The 15,299-nt window shown below is 41.8% G+C and overlaps 1 long non-coding RNA gene across 7 annotated transcripts in view; it reads right to left on the bottom strand.

Moving 5' to 3' along the window:
• LOC128928485 (uncharacterized) overlaps window positions 1–15,299 on the bottom strand; it is a 254,034-nt gene that overhangs the window by 122,656 nt on the left and 116,079 nt on the right. For all 7 annotated transcript variants that reach the window (XR_013524263.1, XR_013524260.1, XR_013524261.1 and 4 more), the window contains one exon: window positions 8,898–8,955. This is a non-coding gene — a long non-coding RNA (uncharacterized LOC128928485). The remainder of the gene's footprint in view (window positions 1–8,897; window positions 8,956–15,299) is intronic.

The raw sequence follows: 15,299 nt of genomic DNA, 5'->3' as shown, positions 1-15,299 counted from the left end.
GGTGGATTTCCCCTTTGGTGGCGTTCCCGTGATAGTGAATGAGTTTTTGTGAGGTCTGATGATTTAACAGCATGTGGCACTCCCCTACCCCCACTCCTTTTTCTTCTGCTCCCACCATGTAAGACATGCCTGCTTTCCCTTTGACTTCTTCCAGAATTGTAAGTTTCCTGAGGCCTTGCAAAAGCAGAAGCCACTATGCTTCCTGTACAGCCTGCAGAACTGTGAGCCACACTACATTAGATAAGGTCGGCATCAGTCTGTTCTTGGACTGCTGTAAAGAAATACCTGAGACGAGGTAATTTATAACAAACTTATTCTTTATAAATGACCCAATCTCAGGTATTTCTGTAAAGCTGTGCAAGAACAGACTAATACAGACCTTATTTTACACCTTACATGAAACCAACTCAAAATGGATTAATCTTTTGGGGTTTTTGTTGAGACAGAGTCTCACTGTCACCCAGAATGAGTGCAGTGGCATGCTCTCAGCTCACTGCAACCTCCACCTCCCGGGTTCAAGCAATTCTCATGCCTCAGCCTCCTGAGTAGCTGGGATCACAGCACCTGCCACTGTGTCCAGCTAAATTATTTTTTTTTTTTTGTATTTTTAGTAGAGACAAGGTTTCACCATGTTAGCCAGGCTGGTCTTGAACTCCTAACCTCAGGTGATCCACCTGCCTTGGTCTGCCAAAGTGCTGGGATTATGGGTGTGAGATGCCACTGTGCCTGGCTTGATTAATGATTTGAACATAAGACCTGGACCTATAAAACTCCTAGGAGAAAACACAGGGGAAATCTTCATGAAACTGGTCTAGGCAATGATTTCATGACTATGACACCAAACCACAGGCAATTAAAGCAAAAATACACAAGTGGGATGACATCAAGCTGAAAAGCTCTGTACAGCAAAGGAAAAATCAACAGAGTGAAAGGCAACCTATAGAATGGAAGAAGATATTAGTAAACCACATATCTGATAAACAGTTAATATCTAAAATACCATGAACTCCAACAACTCAATAGCAAACAAACCAAACTACAACAAAATAACTTGCTTTAAAAACGGGCAAAGACATTTAAAAATGAATAGAATTTTTTAGTTTTTTTCTTACTTTTTTTTTTTGAGACAGGGTCTCATTCCATCACCCAGGCTGGAGTGCAGTGGTACAATCTCAGCTCACTGCAACCTCCACCTCCCAGGTTCAAGCGATTCTCATGCCCCAGCCTCCTGAGTAGCTGGGATTCCAGGCATGCATCATCACACCCAGCTAAATTTTTTATTTTTAGTAGAGACAGGGTTTTGCTATATTGTCCAGACTGGTCTCGAACTCCTAGCTTCAAGTGATCCACCCACCTTGGCCTCTCAAAAGTGCTGGCCTCTCAGAAGCCACTGCACGTGGCCATGGATAGACTTTTTTGTTGTTGTTGTTGTTTTACTGAGACGGAGTTTCGCTCTTGTCACCCAGGCTGGAGTGCAATGGTGTGATCTCTGCACACTGCAACCCCCACCTCCCAGGTTCAAGCCATTCTCCTGTCTCAGCTTCCTGAGTGGCTGGGATTTACAAGCATGTGCCACCATGCCTGGCTAATTTTTGTATTTTTAGTAGAGACGGTGTTTCACTACATTGGCCAGGCTGGTCTCGAACTCCTGATCTCAACTGATCCACCCACCTTGGCCTCCCCAAAAGTGGTGGGATTATATGCATGAGCCACCACACCTGGTCGAATAGACATTTTTTAAAAGAAGGCATACAAATGGCCATCGAGTATATGAAAAGGTGCTCAACATCACTAATCTTAAAAGAAATGCAAATCAAAATCACAACATATCCCCTCACACCTTTTAGGATGCCAACTAGAAAAACAAACAAACAAAACCAAAGATAAATAATGGTGGGATATGGAGAAGTTAGAACCCTTTCACATTATTGGTGAGAATGTAAAATGCAGCTGTTATGGAAAACAGCATGGAGGTTCCTCCATATATAAAAAATTGTTACCATATGATCCAGCAGTTCCACTTCTGTGTATATTTTTTCCCAATCATTGGTGTAGGCATACCTGAAATACTGATGTGGGCATATTATGTTGATTATACATTTCAAATGGGAATGCTGCTTTTTTTTTTTTTTTTTTTTGAGACAGAGTCTTACTCTGTCACCCAGGCTGGAGTGCAATGGCGCAATCTTGGCTCACTGCAACTTCCACCTCCAAGGTTCATGCGATTCTCCTGCCTCAGCCTCCTGAGCTAGGATTACAGGTGCGCATCACCATGCCTGACTAATTTTTATATTTTTAGGAGAGACGGGGTTTCACCATGGTGGCTAGGGTGGTCTTGAACTCCTGACCTCAGGTGATCTACCTGCCTCAGCCTCCCAAAGGGCTGGGATTACAGGTGTGAGCCACCAGACCCAGCTCTACTTTGATTTTTTTTTTTTAATTACACTATTCTATCTCTGAGGACTAAACAATGTACTATAAATTATAAGTGATTACTTAAAAACTTTTAACATAAAAAATATTGTTTCAAACTTAGAAAAACCTGAGTTATTTTTAATACTGTTATGACCTGGTTGTATTTTCCTTGCAATGCCATCACTTCTAATCAACCATGTAAAACCAAAAGTTTTTTAAAGCTGTAAATACTGCTGACATATTATCTGCAGTCAATTAGCACAATATTCTAATGAGGTTATTGTCACTGATTCCCAGCAGGGGTAGGTAATTGTGTTCTTTCATATATTAATCTGACTTGGCTTTCTTATAGCATGCACGTCCTGTAAAACTGGGATGATAGTACCTGTAGCACTTACCCTTATGTTTTTCAGCCAATCCTTGGCATATGGGAAATACTCGCTAAATGTAATTAACGTGATTGTTTTCTTTGCCACATAAGTTACACCACAAAAATATAAAATAGATCGACATTCCTTAACTATAAGAAACACAGCTAAAAGAACTTACTGAGTGTGTTAAGTGTCTTTTCTTTGTAGCAACAATAGTAGCTACTCTGCATATACTGGTACATTATTTCATAGCAACAAACACACACTTTCACTTTAGCATTGTTAAGCATTGAAGTTCAAAACTAGCAACCCATAACGCACTTACTGTTTAGTATCTTGTTTTTTTTTCCTTTATTCACACGATTCAAAGAAGTACTTAGCTACCTGATGGTGACCACTTACACTTTTCACGATCAATCTGGGTGCCTTGAAAAAAGAAGTAATAGTTTCTATCTTCACTTCCATTTCCCTCTCAGAAAATGAAGAAAGAAAAATGGCCAGAAAAAATTGGAAAAACATAAAATATTTTTTAAAATACATGCTATTCTTCTTGTTTGGGGTTACTAAACTCGAAAACAGTATTTTATGCCCCCCGATACTAATTTCCACAATAATTTATCCCCCTGAATCATTGATAGTCTTTTTCTCAAGTCTGCCATTCTCTGAAGCCACTACAGTCTTATGCTATGACACTTAGCCTTTAGCTTTTGAAATGGAACAGAGAAGAGACAAAGACTTATGAACTGAAGCCAGAGATGGGGCAAGGATTTAGCCTCCTTTTCTGTACATTTTCAAAGCTGTTGGCTATAAGGACTAAAATACACATTCTGGGGCTTTTCTACTGGATTCCAGTCATGTACCATGTACTAGGAGTCAATAAGGACAATAGTAAATTAGGAAGCAGGCTGGAATTCACTCCTAGAATTCCTTCCAAATGACAACTACCAAAACCCAGTTAAAGATTCATTTTATAATTTCTCTTTCTTTCTTTTTTTGAGACAAAGTCTAGAGCTCTGTTGCCCAGGCTGGAGTGCAGTGGCATGATCTTGGCTCAGTGCAACCTCTGTCTCCCAGGTACAAGGGATTCTCCTGCCTCAGCCTCTTGAGTAGCTGGGATTACACACACACCACCATACCCAGCTAAATTTTGTATTTTTAGTACAGATGGGGTTTCACCATGTTGACCAGGATGGTCTCGATCTCCTGACTTCATGATCCCCCCACCTTGGCCTCCTAAAGTTCTGGGATTACAGGCATGAGCCACCGCACCTGGCCTCGTTTTATGATTTCTTTTTTTAAATTGGGGATTCCAATGAAGTGGCTTTGAAGTATTTATCTGAATTCTCTTTAATACCATATCCCAAGCACCTGACTCTGCCTATGCTGAGATAATACTTTGAGTTCATCAACCAAGAATGAAATGGGACAAAAAAATACCCATTGCTAACCCAAGTTTTAGTGTACCTTATAAAATTACTTGGAAGAAGTAATCAGAGAGGCATGAGAACAAGTAGTTGGGTGTTTCAAAAGGCAAAAGGAAATTTCAAGAATGAAAATAAACGAGAAGAATTAAATTCAATGGCAAATGCAAGATCCATGTTGGAGCAGTTTGAGGACACCGGCTATGTCAGGCTGCAGCACGTTGCTATTGTGGGAAAGGCAGAAAGCGTGTGTCTTTGTGGTTCTTATACCGGAGCTGCTTATTTAGTTTTTCCTCGACATGATTTTTCATCAGCTCTCCATGATTATTCCCTTTTTTGTGTTTCCTCAATGTATAGAGGGCTCTAGATCACTACTAGTCTAACCCCTCAGGCATTTTCCTAGGACTGGCTTTCAGCTGCTTCGAAATGATATGACTGCCAGGAAAGTACTGTGGCATCATCTCGGGCCCTTCTAATCCTAGCACTCTGGGAAGCCAAGGTGGGCAGATCATGAGGTCAGGAGTTCAAGATCAGCCTGGCCAACATAGTGAAACCCTGTCTCTACTAAAAATACAAAATATTAGCCAGGCAAGGTGATGGGCACCTGTAATATCCCAGCTACTTGGAAGGCTAAGCCAGGAGAATTGCCTGAACCCAGGAGATAGAGATTGCAGTGAGCCAAGATCGTGCCATTGCACTCCAGCCTGGGCGACAATGTGAGACTCTGTCTCAAAAATAAATAAATAAAAACATAAAGAAGAATACTGTTTAATTATTCTTCAAGGTAAATGGTAAGTAAAGAAGAAAGCACATATTCGAGGAACAGATGTCCAAAGCAGAATTTGTGTCCTCTAACATAAGGCTAAGAAGAAAACATCAGAATTTTTATTATTGTTTGGGTTCTATTTATCTAATGAAAAAAAAACATTATGAATCATTAAAAATGATCATAGAAAATTAAAAAGAGAAATCCAAATGAAATTCTAGAGAGCGACTTTCTCAAATAATTTTGACAGATACACCACAGCATCCACTGGCCTCCAAGTCTGTCTTCTTCTCACGATCCTTTCAAACTCTAGATACTACAAAACAAAGTAATCCAAATTGTGCTATGTGCATTAAAAATAACTGTAAATAATTAAAAATAATTGTAAAACATAGGAATGTGTTAATCCATAAAACTAACATTTGGCTAACCTTTGGAGAAATCTGCTATATTTAAGGATACAGAAAGGCTTCACTAATCATAACTGAAAGCAGGACACAGTCAAAGAATCAAACGAGCAACTTTGGCTTGGCTTCAATAACAAAACATTTAGAAACTTCCTCGCCTACTCCAATGAGATCTTTCCAAAGCAGAAAACTGGGATACAATATCTTGTTTATTGTGTACTAGCTTTAGAAATATCCCTCAAAGACAGGTGTTTAGTGTTGTTTAAAAGAATAATTTTGCATATTATAATCTTTAAAATTTGTCATATTTATGGAGAAATCTTAGATGTATGTGCATAATTGCAATTCCTTTTTAAATAAGCTTGCTTCTGAAATCAGTGAGAATCTCACTAAGACAAGGATGGTACAGAATCACTGTGACACTCTAAGTACAGTTTCAAAGTAAGGAAGCAACAGATTTTAGATTTCTTATTTTTCCAGCACAGGCTTTATAGCTAGCACCAACTGTACCTCTCATGTAGCACATCCCAAGCTGCAAACCTACACCAGTTAAAAATTAAGTTCTTCTGCCATTTGATACAAACATCCCACTAATGGGTATATACCACCCCAAAATTAAATCATTATATAAAAAAGATACCTGCACACTCATATGTTTATTACAGCACAATTCACTGTAGCAAAGTTATGGTATCAACCTAAGTGTCCATCAACTAATGACTGGATAAAGAAAATGTGGTAATATAAACAATGGAATACTAGTCGGCCATAAAAAATGAAAAAATGTCTTCTACAGCCACATGGATGGACTAAGTGAAAAAATTCAGAAATGAAAAGGCAAATACAACATGTTCTCACTAATAAGTGGAGCTAAATATGTGTACACATGGACATATAAGAGTGTGGAATAACAGTCACTGGAGACTTGGAAGGGTGAGAGAGTGGGAGGGGGCAAGGGATGAGAAATGACTTAATGGGTATAATGTACACTCTTCAGGTGATGGTTACATTAAAAGCTCAGGCTTCGCTACTACACAATATATCCATGTAACAAAACTGCAGTTGTACTTTTTAAATTTATACAAATAAAAAAATTTAGTTCTTTTTTATCTTGGAAAAGTAAATTACCTTTTTGTTTTTTTTTGTTTTTTTGAGACAGAGTCTCATGCTGTCCCCAGGCTGGAGTACAGTGGTGCGATCTCGGCTCACTGCAACCTCTGCCTCCTGGGTTCAAGCAATTCTCCTGCCTCAGCCTCCTGAGCAGCTGGGATTACAGGCGCCTGCCACCACGCCCGTCTAATTTTTGTGATTTTAGTAGAGATGGGGTTTTACCATATTAGCCAAGATGGTCTCGATCTCCTGATCTTGTGATCCGCCTACCTCAGCCTCCCAAAGTGGTGGGTTTACAGGCGTGAGCCACCGCGCCCAGCCCATTTCCGAAAGTTTTAAATGGATCCAAACCTTTACTTAACTGTCATTTTGCCCATTAAAAATATATGAAGGTGAGGACTCAGGTTTTACCACGAAATTCTTTTCTCCTACTAGATCCCAGCCCCTTAAACTGTGTTATAATGTATGACTACATTTCAATTAAATAGACGTTGAGCTGGAAATGCTAAAAAAACAATGCAACACTACACTTGGGCCAGCAGATGGCTCTCTCCAGCCCATGGCATGAACCAAGATGATCATCAAATGTAATTGTGTGGTCCATTGGACCATTTAAGGGAGCAAATCATGAGATTACACCATCAGAATACTTATGTTACTGTGAAACGGAATAGAGGGATCTAAAAATATATAAAAATCAATGAAAAATAAGTGTGTTACTTTTTTGAAAATTATACTTAATATGCAAGATCTAACAGCACAGAAGGACTGATCTTATTCAAAATGGTAAATAAAAGGATTCTTCACTAATGATCAGGAGGAGAAGAATGTCCAAGTTCAGACAGAAAGAAAGTTGAGGAGGAAATGGTAGGTGACAAAATAGAAACAGAGGCTTATTACAAAAGGAAGGAGAGAGCTCAGCACATAAAGAATAAAGGTAAGGCAGGTTTGAGGCATTTTTAGGGGTAAAAAAGGCTTGTACAGGTTAGTGAAGAGCATGGGGAAAAGGGCAAGAAACCACGTGCACCTACCATAGCAATGTAATACTGCAAATCTGTCAAAGGACAACCAACTAGCAGGTTACGAATCCACTTTGCCAATTATGATGAACATTAAAAAGAGAAAAAAAGGAAAAAGAAAAAGTGATAGAATAGAAAAAAATTCTGTCCCAGCTTGCATATAGTAAAGGTCTCACTTCAGGAAACTACATATCCAAATGTACAAATATGTATGCTAGGCCCTAAGGGAACAGGTATTTCCCCCTGTGGGTTCTAATAAAAAGATCTGAAAGCTATGGAAATATTAAGTGTACCCCCAGTGCCCCACCTCTCTCTCAAGCTAATAATACCAGCTACAAAACCTCCAAAACAGAAATGTAACTGTCAAAGGTGAGATCCCAAAATCCCCAAAGGGAAACAGGGCAAAACATACAACATAATATTTAAAATAAACTTTAAATTATGAAGCAGAAGTCAGGGCTGAGGAAGAGGCAATATGAATGCCATTAGAGAAAGTCTAACTACCAGATGCGACTCCCAGTTCCATCTCTGGCATCTTTTCCCACCCTGAATAAAGGGATGCTGAGGTGCTGAAGGGGAGCTGGCAGGAGAGACAGCAAGGCTGGGGACGAGGCGGATGGCAAGACCTACAGCATCTCTCTGGGCAGGAATTGGTGAAGATCCAGAGATGGGAGTAGAGTGAGGAGAAAGGTAATACATTCAACGTCAAATCCTATCACCAAGTAGAGGACTGGACATGTAATATGCCCTTTTATTAATGTTTGCTGAAGATGTCAGTAGGTCTCAGTAAAGCCAGCAGTTTTATTACAGGAAGTTAGTGACTAAGCAGGAATGATAGTTTGGAACTTCTTATTCCAAGGTTATCACCTGCCACCATCAGAAAATGGGAGTGCTGCTGCTTTTCACTCCATCCTCACAATCTTTGTGACTGTCAGCCATTTCAGTAGCCACCTGTAAGCTACACTATGCTCCCCTGGAACTAGCTCTTCAAGAATTTCAAAGAAGTTTGTTTGGTTTCCAGTGAAACCAATCCGACACTTAGAAGGTCAAAGACAAAAATGAATGGGTGCTCAAGGACATAGGGTGGTCAAAGATGAGGAAGTTTCAAAGAGGTTTCAAGGTAAATTTCTCAGCGCCATGATGTCAGGCTACACAGAGGCCACGTCAGAACTTGCCAGTGATGTTCACACTTGCTTTGGGCGGACAGTTTGCTTTTGTTGGGTATTTTTGGTTTGTATAATTGGTTTATTTGGGGCTTATGTACATTTAAAAGAACCTAATAGCAGCACACACCTACATCCTATTTACTACGTGCCATGTTCTATTCTAGGCATTTACAAATTTTAACTTATTTAATCAATGTCTATACAACTACTAATCTCAGTTACCTGTTCAGTGGTTTATTCTGTCCCACTCCAAGTCATCTCTGTTTCTTCCATCTTCCTCCTGCAAAATATAAAGAGACTGTTAGTGACTGGCACGAATGCACACAAAATGTTCTACATTATTATTTGCTATTTTCCAAACTTGGAGTGCCAAAAGGGCTTCATTAAACTTTACTCAATTATTTCAACTGCCTAATTTTACTGAGTTCCTAAATAGAATCTTAAAAAGACATCATTACTACCCACACAGATAATAAGAGATTTGAAAAACAACTTAACGGCTTCAAAAGAAATTAAGGTGACACAATCAAAAGTTAGATACACAGGAAAACAAATTAGAATAAGACTCTCCTGGATTTTGAATCCTTCTCCATTTGATATGCCTTTTCAAACCACACTCCCTCTGAAGTTCTTTTTCAGGTGGGTAGTACCTTTCTTTGCCAGGTGAAATAACTGCTGTTCTAAAGATAGAAATGAATGATTTGGTTTTAAAGATTTACTTAAAATTTTTTAAAAATTATAAAGGGAAGCCTTTATCAAAAAAGAGGTTATTCCCCAGAAAAGGTAATTGTTCAGAATCTCTGGCAGGTGACATTTACCGTTGGGAACTCATGAGTGTCTAGGTTCTGTCCCTGAAATCTCTGGCTCCCAAAGTTTCTCTCATGTTGATCAATACCGCTTCATGCTAACAAAGCTCACAAGAGACTGATAAAGCCAAAATGCCCAAGTATTCACTTATAATGAAAAATGCAATTGTCAGATATGCTGGACACTTCCTCCATCCAGTTTGGAAGCCAATAATTCCTAGGCATAAGCACCTCATAGACAGGCAAAGATTAGGCCACATTAACAGCAGATTGCTCAGTGAGCACATCGGAGCAGTCACCACCAGGATGCCAACGTACTCCAAAACAACCTCTCTAGCCAAGCATTCTCCCGCGTTCTCTACCACCACCATCCTAGTCCAAGCTGCCATCGTTCTTTCTCCTGGACAAACACAAAACACTTCTTGCTGTTTTCCACTTCTGTACTTTCTCCCTTCCGATCCACAAAGTGTCCAGAATAAACCTTTTTCTGTTTTGGATACAGGGTTTCACTCCGGCACGCAGGCAGGAGTGCAATACTAGAGTCACAGCTCACTGCAGCCTCAAACTCCCGGGCCCAAGTGATTTTCCCACCTCAGCCTCCCAAGTTGCAGAGATAATGTACATATGTACACTACCATGCCCACTCATTTTTTATTTTTTGTAGAGACAAGATTTTGCTATGTTGCCAAGGCTGGCCTGGAACTCCTGGCCTCAAGCGATCCTCCCACTTCAGCCTCCCGAGTTGCTGGGCTACAGGTATGACTATGCCTGGCACAAAATAAACCTTTTAAAATAGAAAACAGATCGTGGCTCAGCCCTACCTATACTCTTTAGTGCTCTGCATTGGTCTATGATAAACACAGGGTGGGGACTCTGGGCCCTGCCCCTGACCTTCATGCACCTCTCTCCTTCATCGTCCTCTCACTTCAGCCACACTGGTCTCCTTTCACTCCTATGAATGCACAAGATCACTCAATACCGGAGAGATTTCCCACACCTTGTTTTCCCTGCTTGGAAATTAATGCTCACCCTCACTCTAGTTACATGATCCCATGCCTAAGACAAGTTCCCCTATGCTAAGCCCCCAGGACACCTTGACCTTCTCCACCAGAGCACTTGGACAGTTTGTAGCTACATGTAACTATGCATTACACGATTATTTAATTTAGGTCTCCATGGGGGTGGACACGGAGCGCATTTTATTAGCGTGTTCCCCGGTACTGACTACTCAACAGATACGTTCTTGAATGAATGGTGGCTTTGGGCTAAAAGAACCTGCTGCATCCATTGCCCGGGATAATTCTGCCAGGCAGATACAGGGCTCTGCTGAAGAGGCTCCACCCCCACAGTGCACGCCCCCGCCCCTGGGTCACCAGTAATTAGACAGGCATTGTCTACATTCACTTCTATAAATTTTTGTTTCCTATACTCCCATGGCCAAAAGAAATCTTCAGATACTAAAAAAGAAAGAGCACAAAGTTCAAGTCACATTTGGGTGGCAACCCAGCAGAGAGGACTCACGGCAGTGGGTTTACTAGGAAACATCATAAACAAAAAGGAAAACAAATTTCAGCCCAAGGAAGTCCTCAGTGAAATGACCCTGGTGAGTAGATACATAGATACACACAGACCAAAGCAGTAGCTCTCACAGGAGGGTGCGTGAGAGCCCAAGTTTGCTGCAGGATGCCACCACAGCAACGGCAAGGCAGTGTGAAGATCCCGGAAGGAGGCCCCACTCCCTGCCCCTCCTCCGACCACCAGGGCCTGCCCCGCATGCTTGGCACCCAGGAGACCTGGAGTGCACTGAGTGTGCGGTGCGCTCCCATTTGCCTAACAAATCAACACTTAATGGGCATTTCCTAACTCACCCCATAGTGTTTTAAATGGCTCACAGCTGTGGTTAATTTTTTACAAGATCTTCTAACATTTCAGTCTTCTTAGCGATAGGGATGAGAACAAAACCGGAGGGAAGAAATCCCTTAATACACTTGGCTATAAATTCCTATCTAGTTATGGGGTTAGAGAGGGTCAATTTTATTCATGCATTCCAAACAGTGTGCACTGCAAATACTGTGCACCTCATTCTAGGTGGTGTGGCTGTGTACCGAACAAGGCAAAAGGCCTGATAATGTTCTGGAAGGAGACTGACAGTAAATGCTGAAGTAAAAGATAAAACCCATCAGATGACAATACGTGGTATGAAGAAAAGTAAAGAGAGAGACGGTGACAGAGAATGTGTGTTTGTTGGGGGTGGGGGCTGGGAGTCAACATTTAAACAGGGTGTCCAAGGAAAGCATCTCTGAGAAATTGCCATATGAGCAAAGATCTGAAGAATGTGGAGAAGAGAGCCGTGCAGACATCTCGGGAAGAGTAGTTCCAGACGGGATCAGCCAGTGTGAAGGCCCTGAGGCTGAAGTATGTGGCCTGTCTTGGGGCACAGGAGGGACCAGCAATAGGAGGTGAGATCAGAGAGGTGAGTGAGGGGTTTCATAGGACAGCACTAAAGACTGGTGGCTTTTATTCTGAGCGCCACAGAACGCACCTGAGGTGATGCCTGCAACACCCTGCCCCGTGGAATGCTATAGAGGGGCCGGGACATCATCTGGCTATGTTGAGAAAAAACGAGAAGGCAGATAGGCAGCTTAGGTTACTGGGCTACCGGACAATGCAGAGATGAAAGGACAATGGCGTGGACCAGGAGCAGCAGCACAGCTGCTTCCACAGAGCTGTTGGGGTCTTCACAGAACGTTAAGCAAAGGCCCTGGAGCTAACTTTCGCTTCCCAAAGGGCTGATTTTAGTGCTCTTAATGCTTTTCTCACTAACCATGCTTTTTTTTTTTTTTTATTAGTACTTTTATAAAATAAAATTTGGTGGGTTTTAATCTGCTACAGAAGTAACAGATGATCAGGCTGGGATTGCTGGCTCATGCCTGTAATCCCAAGACTTTGGGAGGTTGAGGCGGATGGATCACCTGTGGTCAGGAGTTCGAGACCAGCCTGGCCAACATGGTGAAACCCTGTCTCTATTAAAAATGCAAATATTAGCTGGACATGGTGGCGTGTCCCTGTAATCCCAGCTACTCGGGAGGCTGAGGTAGGAGAACTGCTTGAACCCAGGAGGCGGAGGCTGCAGTGAGCCGAGATTGCGCCACTGCACTCCAGCCTGGGCAACAGAGCAAGAATGTGTGTCAAAAAAAAAAGAAAGAGAGAGAAATAATAGATTATCACTAAAGAGAGTGCAACAGGTCAAACAATCCAAACGTTTGCATCACATTATAAAAGAACTAAAAATGCAAATATTTCTTATACTGATCACCACCATATATTACTGTGAAATAAGAGATTTCTTCCCTACGCAAGGAGAAAGATCATTCTATACACCTGGCCATGGTAGTTAATGACTCTATGTAATAATCGGTTTTCCATTTGAAGATCTATTGATACACAGCAGGACAAACACCAAACAGAAGTACTGTATTCTTAAAACCAAGCTTAGGTCAGTATGGGCTAACTCTAAATCTCTCAGCTGTGCCAGTTTGAGATTAACGCTATCACTCATAAAACCACACTTTTCTGCACAAAGATGTTCTCTCAGAGAAACCCATGATGATGACAAAATGTGAAGTAAAATTTAGGTATAGTAAAATTCTTTAGAAATAAAATAAAGTACCCTTTGTAGTCTCTGCATTGTTGATTAATACCAGGGTTTAAAAAAAAAAAAAAGGTAGGGGAAGCTCAGTGCAGAGAACTGTCGTCATGGAAACCATCCTACTCCAGTGCAGGGAGCAGCTCTTCACTTGCTGTCATCAAGCCACCAAGAATCTCATCTGTGTGGGAGACAAAGCCACGTCAGAATATTGCTGTAGAGTCAGACACGATCACTTGGCCTGGTGGTCTGCAGCTGCAAACAAAATTAAACCTCGATTCTCAACATTTGAATCCTATGACTGATACGCCATATTTGTTTACCTTCTCTCAAACAGAGCTACCAACAGATCAGTCACTCATGGTGACTCGGGGAGTGTCAATTGTCCACTAGAGCATTGCTTTTCACACTCCAAGGTACATATGAGCTGCCTGCAAGTCCTGTTAAAAAGCAGATTCTTATGCAGGTAACTCATGAAAACATCGCCTGTGCGGTAACATATGTCTCTCAACTCCTCTGAGCTATTTTAGTTCATCCTAATTTATTTTTCTTAACATTTTTCAGACGTATTTCTTTCTTAGTTTGCTTCTGAAGTATAAAAGATAATAGTGGTGAGATTTCAAGAACAAAAAATACTGTTTCTCTATGACAGGGATCCCCAGCAGAGGATCACCTGAGCCTCAGTGAGTCCTGACTGTGCCACTGCACTCCAGCCTGGGCGACAGAGTGAGACTCACACAAAACGAAACAAAACAAAAGGCTCCCCAGCATATTTGTGAGCATGACCTACTTTTTGTTTCTCTGAAATCCTAAGATGACCAAAAGAAGATGGTGTGCTGGAGAGAGGCTGAATGGAAGTCAGTAAGCAAAGGAGAGGCTGGTCTAACACCCATGTTTGTTCTTATCCCTTGGGAATCCAGTAAAACCACAGAGGGAGGAAGCTGGCAGAAAGGAAGCCAACAGAGAAGAGCCTGTAGTGACAACAACTGCTCTGGAGATCTATAAGATAAATCAAGGAGATCATAATCAATTGTTTACAGACTCTCAAAGGACCAACAGGAATTACCATCAAGTTATGTAAAGAAAAAACTATTACCCAACATCTATTAAGGAGGATAAACAAAGGTATGCACAGCTTGGGGCAAGATTTAAAGAAGCATAACACCATCTACCTACACAGGCACGTGGCAGAGAGCAGGCCAACTCATTCTGTGTGGCTCCTGTGGCTTGAACCCAAAGGTAAAATAGAAAAGGAGATGGATTTCAGCACAATATAAGAAATACCTTCAATACCTTCTTTTGTTGTTGTTGTTTTTCTTTTTGAGATGGAGTCTCGCCCTGTCTCCCAGGACGGAGTGCAGTGGCGCAATCTCAGCTAACTGCAACCTCCACCTCCTGGGTTCAAGCAATTTTCCTGCCTCAGCCTTGCAAATAGCTGGTATTACAGGTGCACACCACCAAGCCTGGCTAATTTTTGTATTTTTAGTGGAGATGGGTTTCACCATGTCGACCACGCTGGTTTTGAACTCCTAATCTGAGGTGATCCAGCCACCGTGGCCTCCCCAAGTGCTGGGATTACAGGCATGAGCCACTGCAGCATGCCCCATCTGACACGTTTTACAGTGGCAGTAAGAGGTGGCCTGTGTTGCATGATACTGACAAAGTTTCTAATAAAATACACTTGTCAGACACAGAACTTTTCTTCTTGCAAAGTAAGGAGTTCTCATAGTTCCCGAGATAGCCTCCGCCTGCCACGCTGTTTCTCTCCAGTACTATAAACTGCGAACATGCCAATCTGCCTGCCTCTGCCCAGACAGCTTCACAACTGCAAGCCTCGCAGGGGCTGTGCCTAGCACCCTTTCCATTTCTGGGTCATCCCTGCAAACTTGAAAGCCCGACCTCTGAGAATCTCGCGCGCTCTCTCCTCCTAGCTGAGTGGACAGCCTGCTTCTCACTCAGGGAGCCTCAGCGTACCTCTCCCCTAAACCATTCTCCTTCTGCTGTAAATATCTGGGTCTTTACTGCTGGGTCTGAGGGCAGGGTCACATGCTATTTCCCCACTGTGTATCCTCAGTGCTGACCATAGTGCCCTGGACACAGCACACATGCATGGTGGGAGAAAGGAAGAGGAGGGGAAGGAGCAAAGAGGGAGGTGACAATGCCTAAATTCTC

The sequence above is a fragment of the Callithrix jacchus genome, chromosome 11 (genome assembly GCF_049354715.1).
Source record: "Callithrix jacchus isolate 240 chromosome 11, calJac240_pri, whole genome shotgun sequence".
NCBI classification, from domain to species: domain Eukaryota; kingdom Metazoa; phylum Chordata; class Mammalia; order Primates; family Cebidae; genus Callithrix; species Callithrix jacchus.
This window is presented reverse-complemented; position numbering and strand designations above follow the sequence as displayed.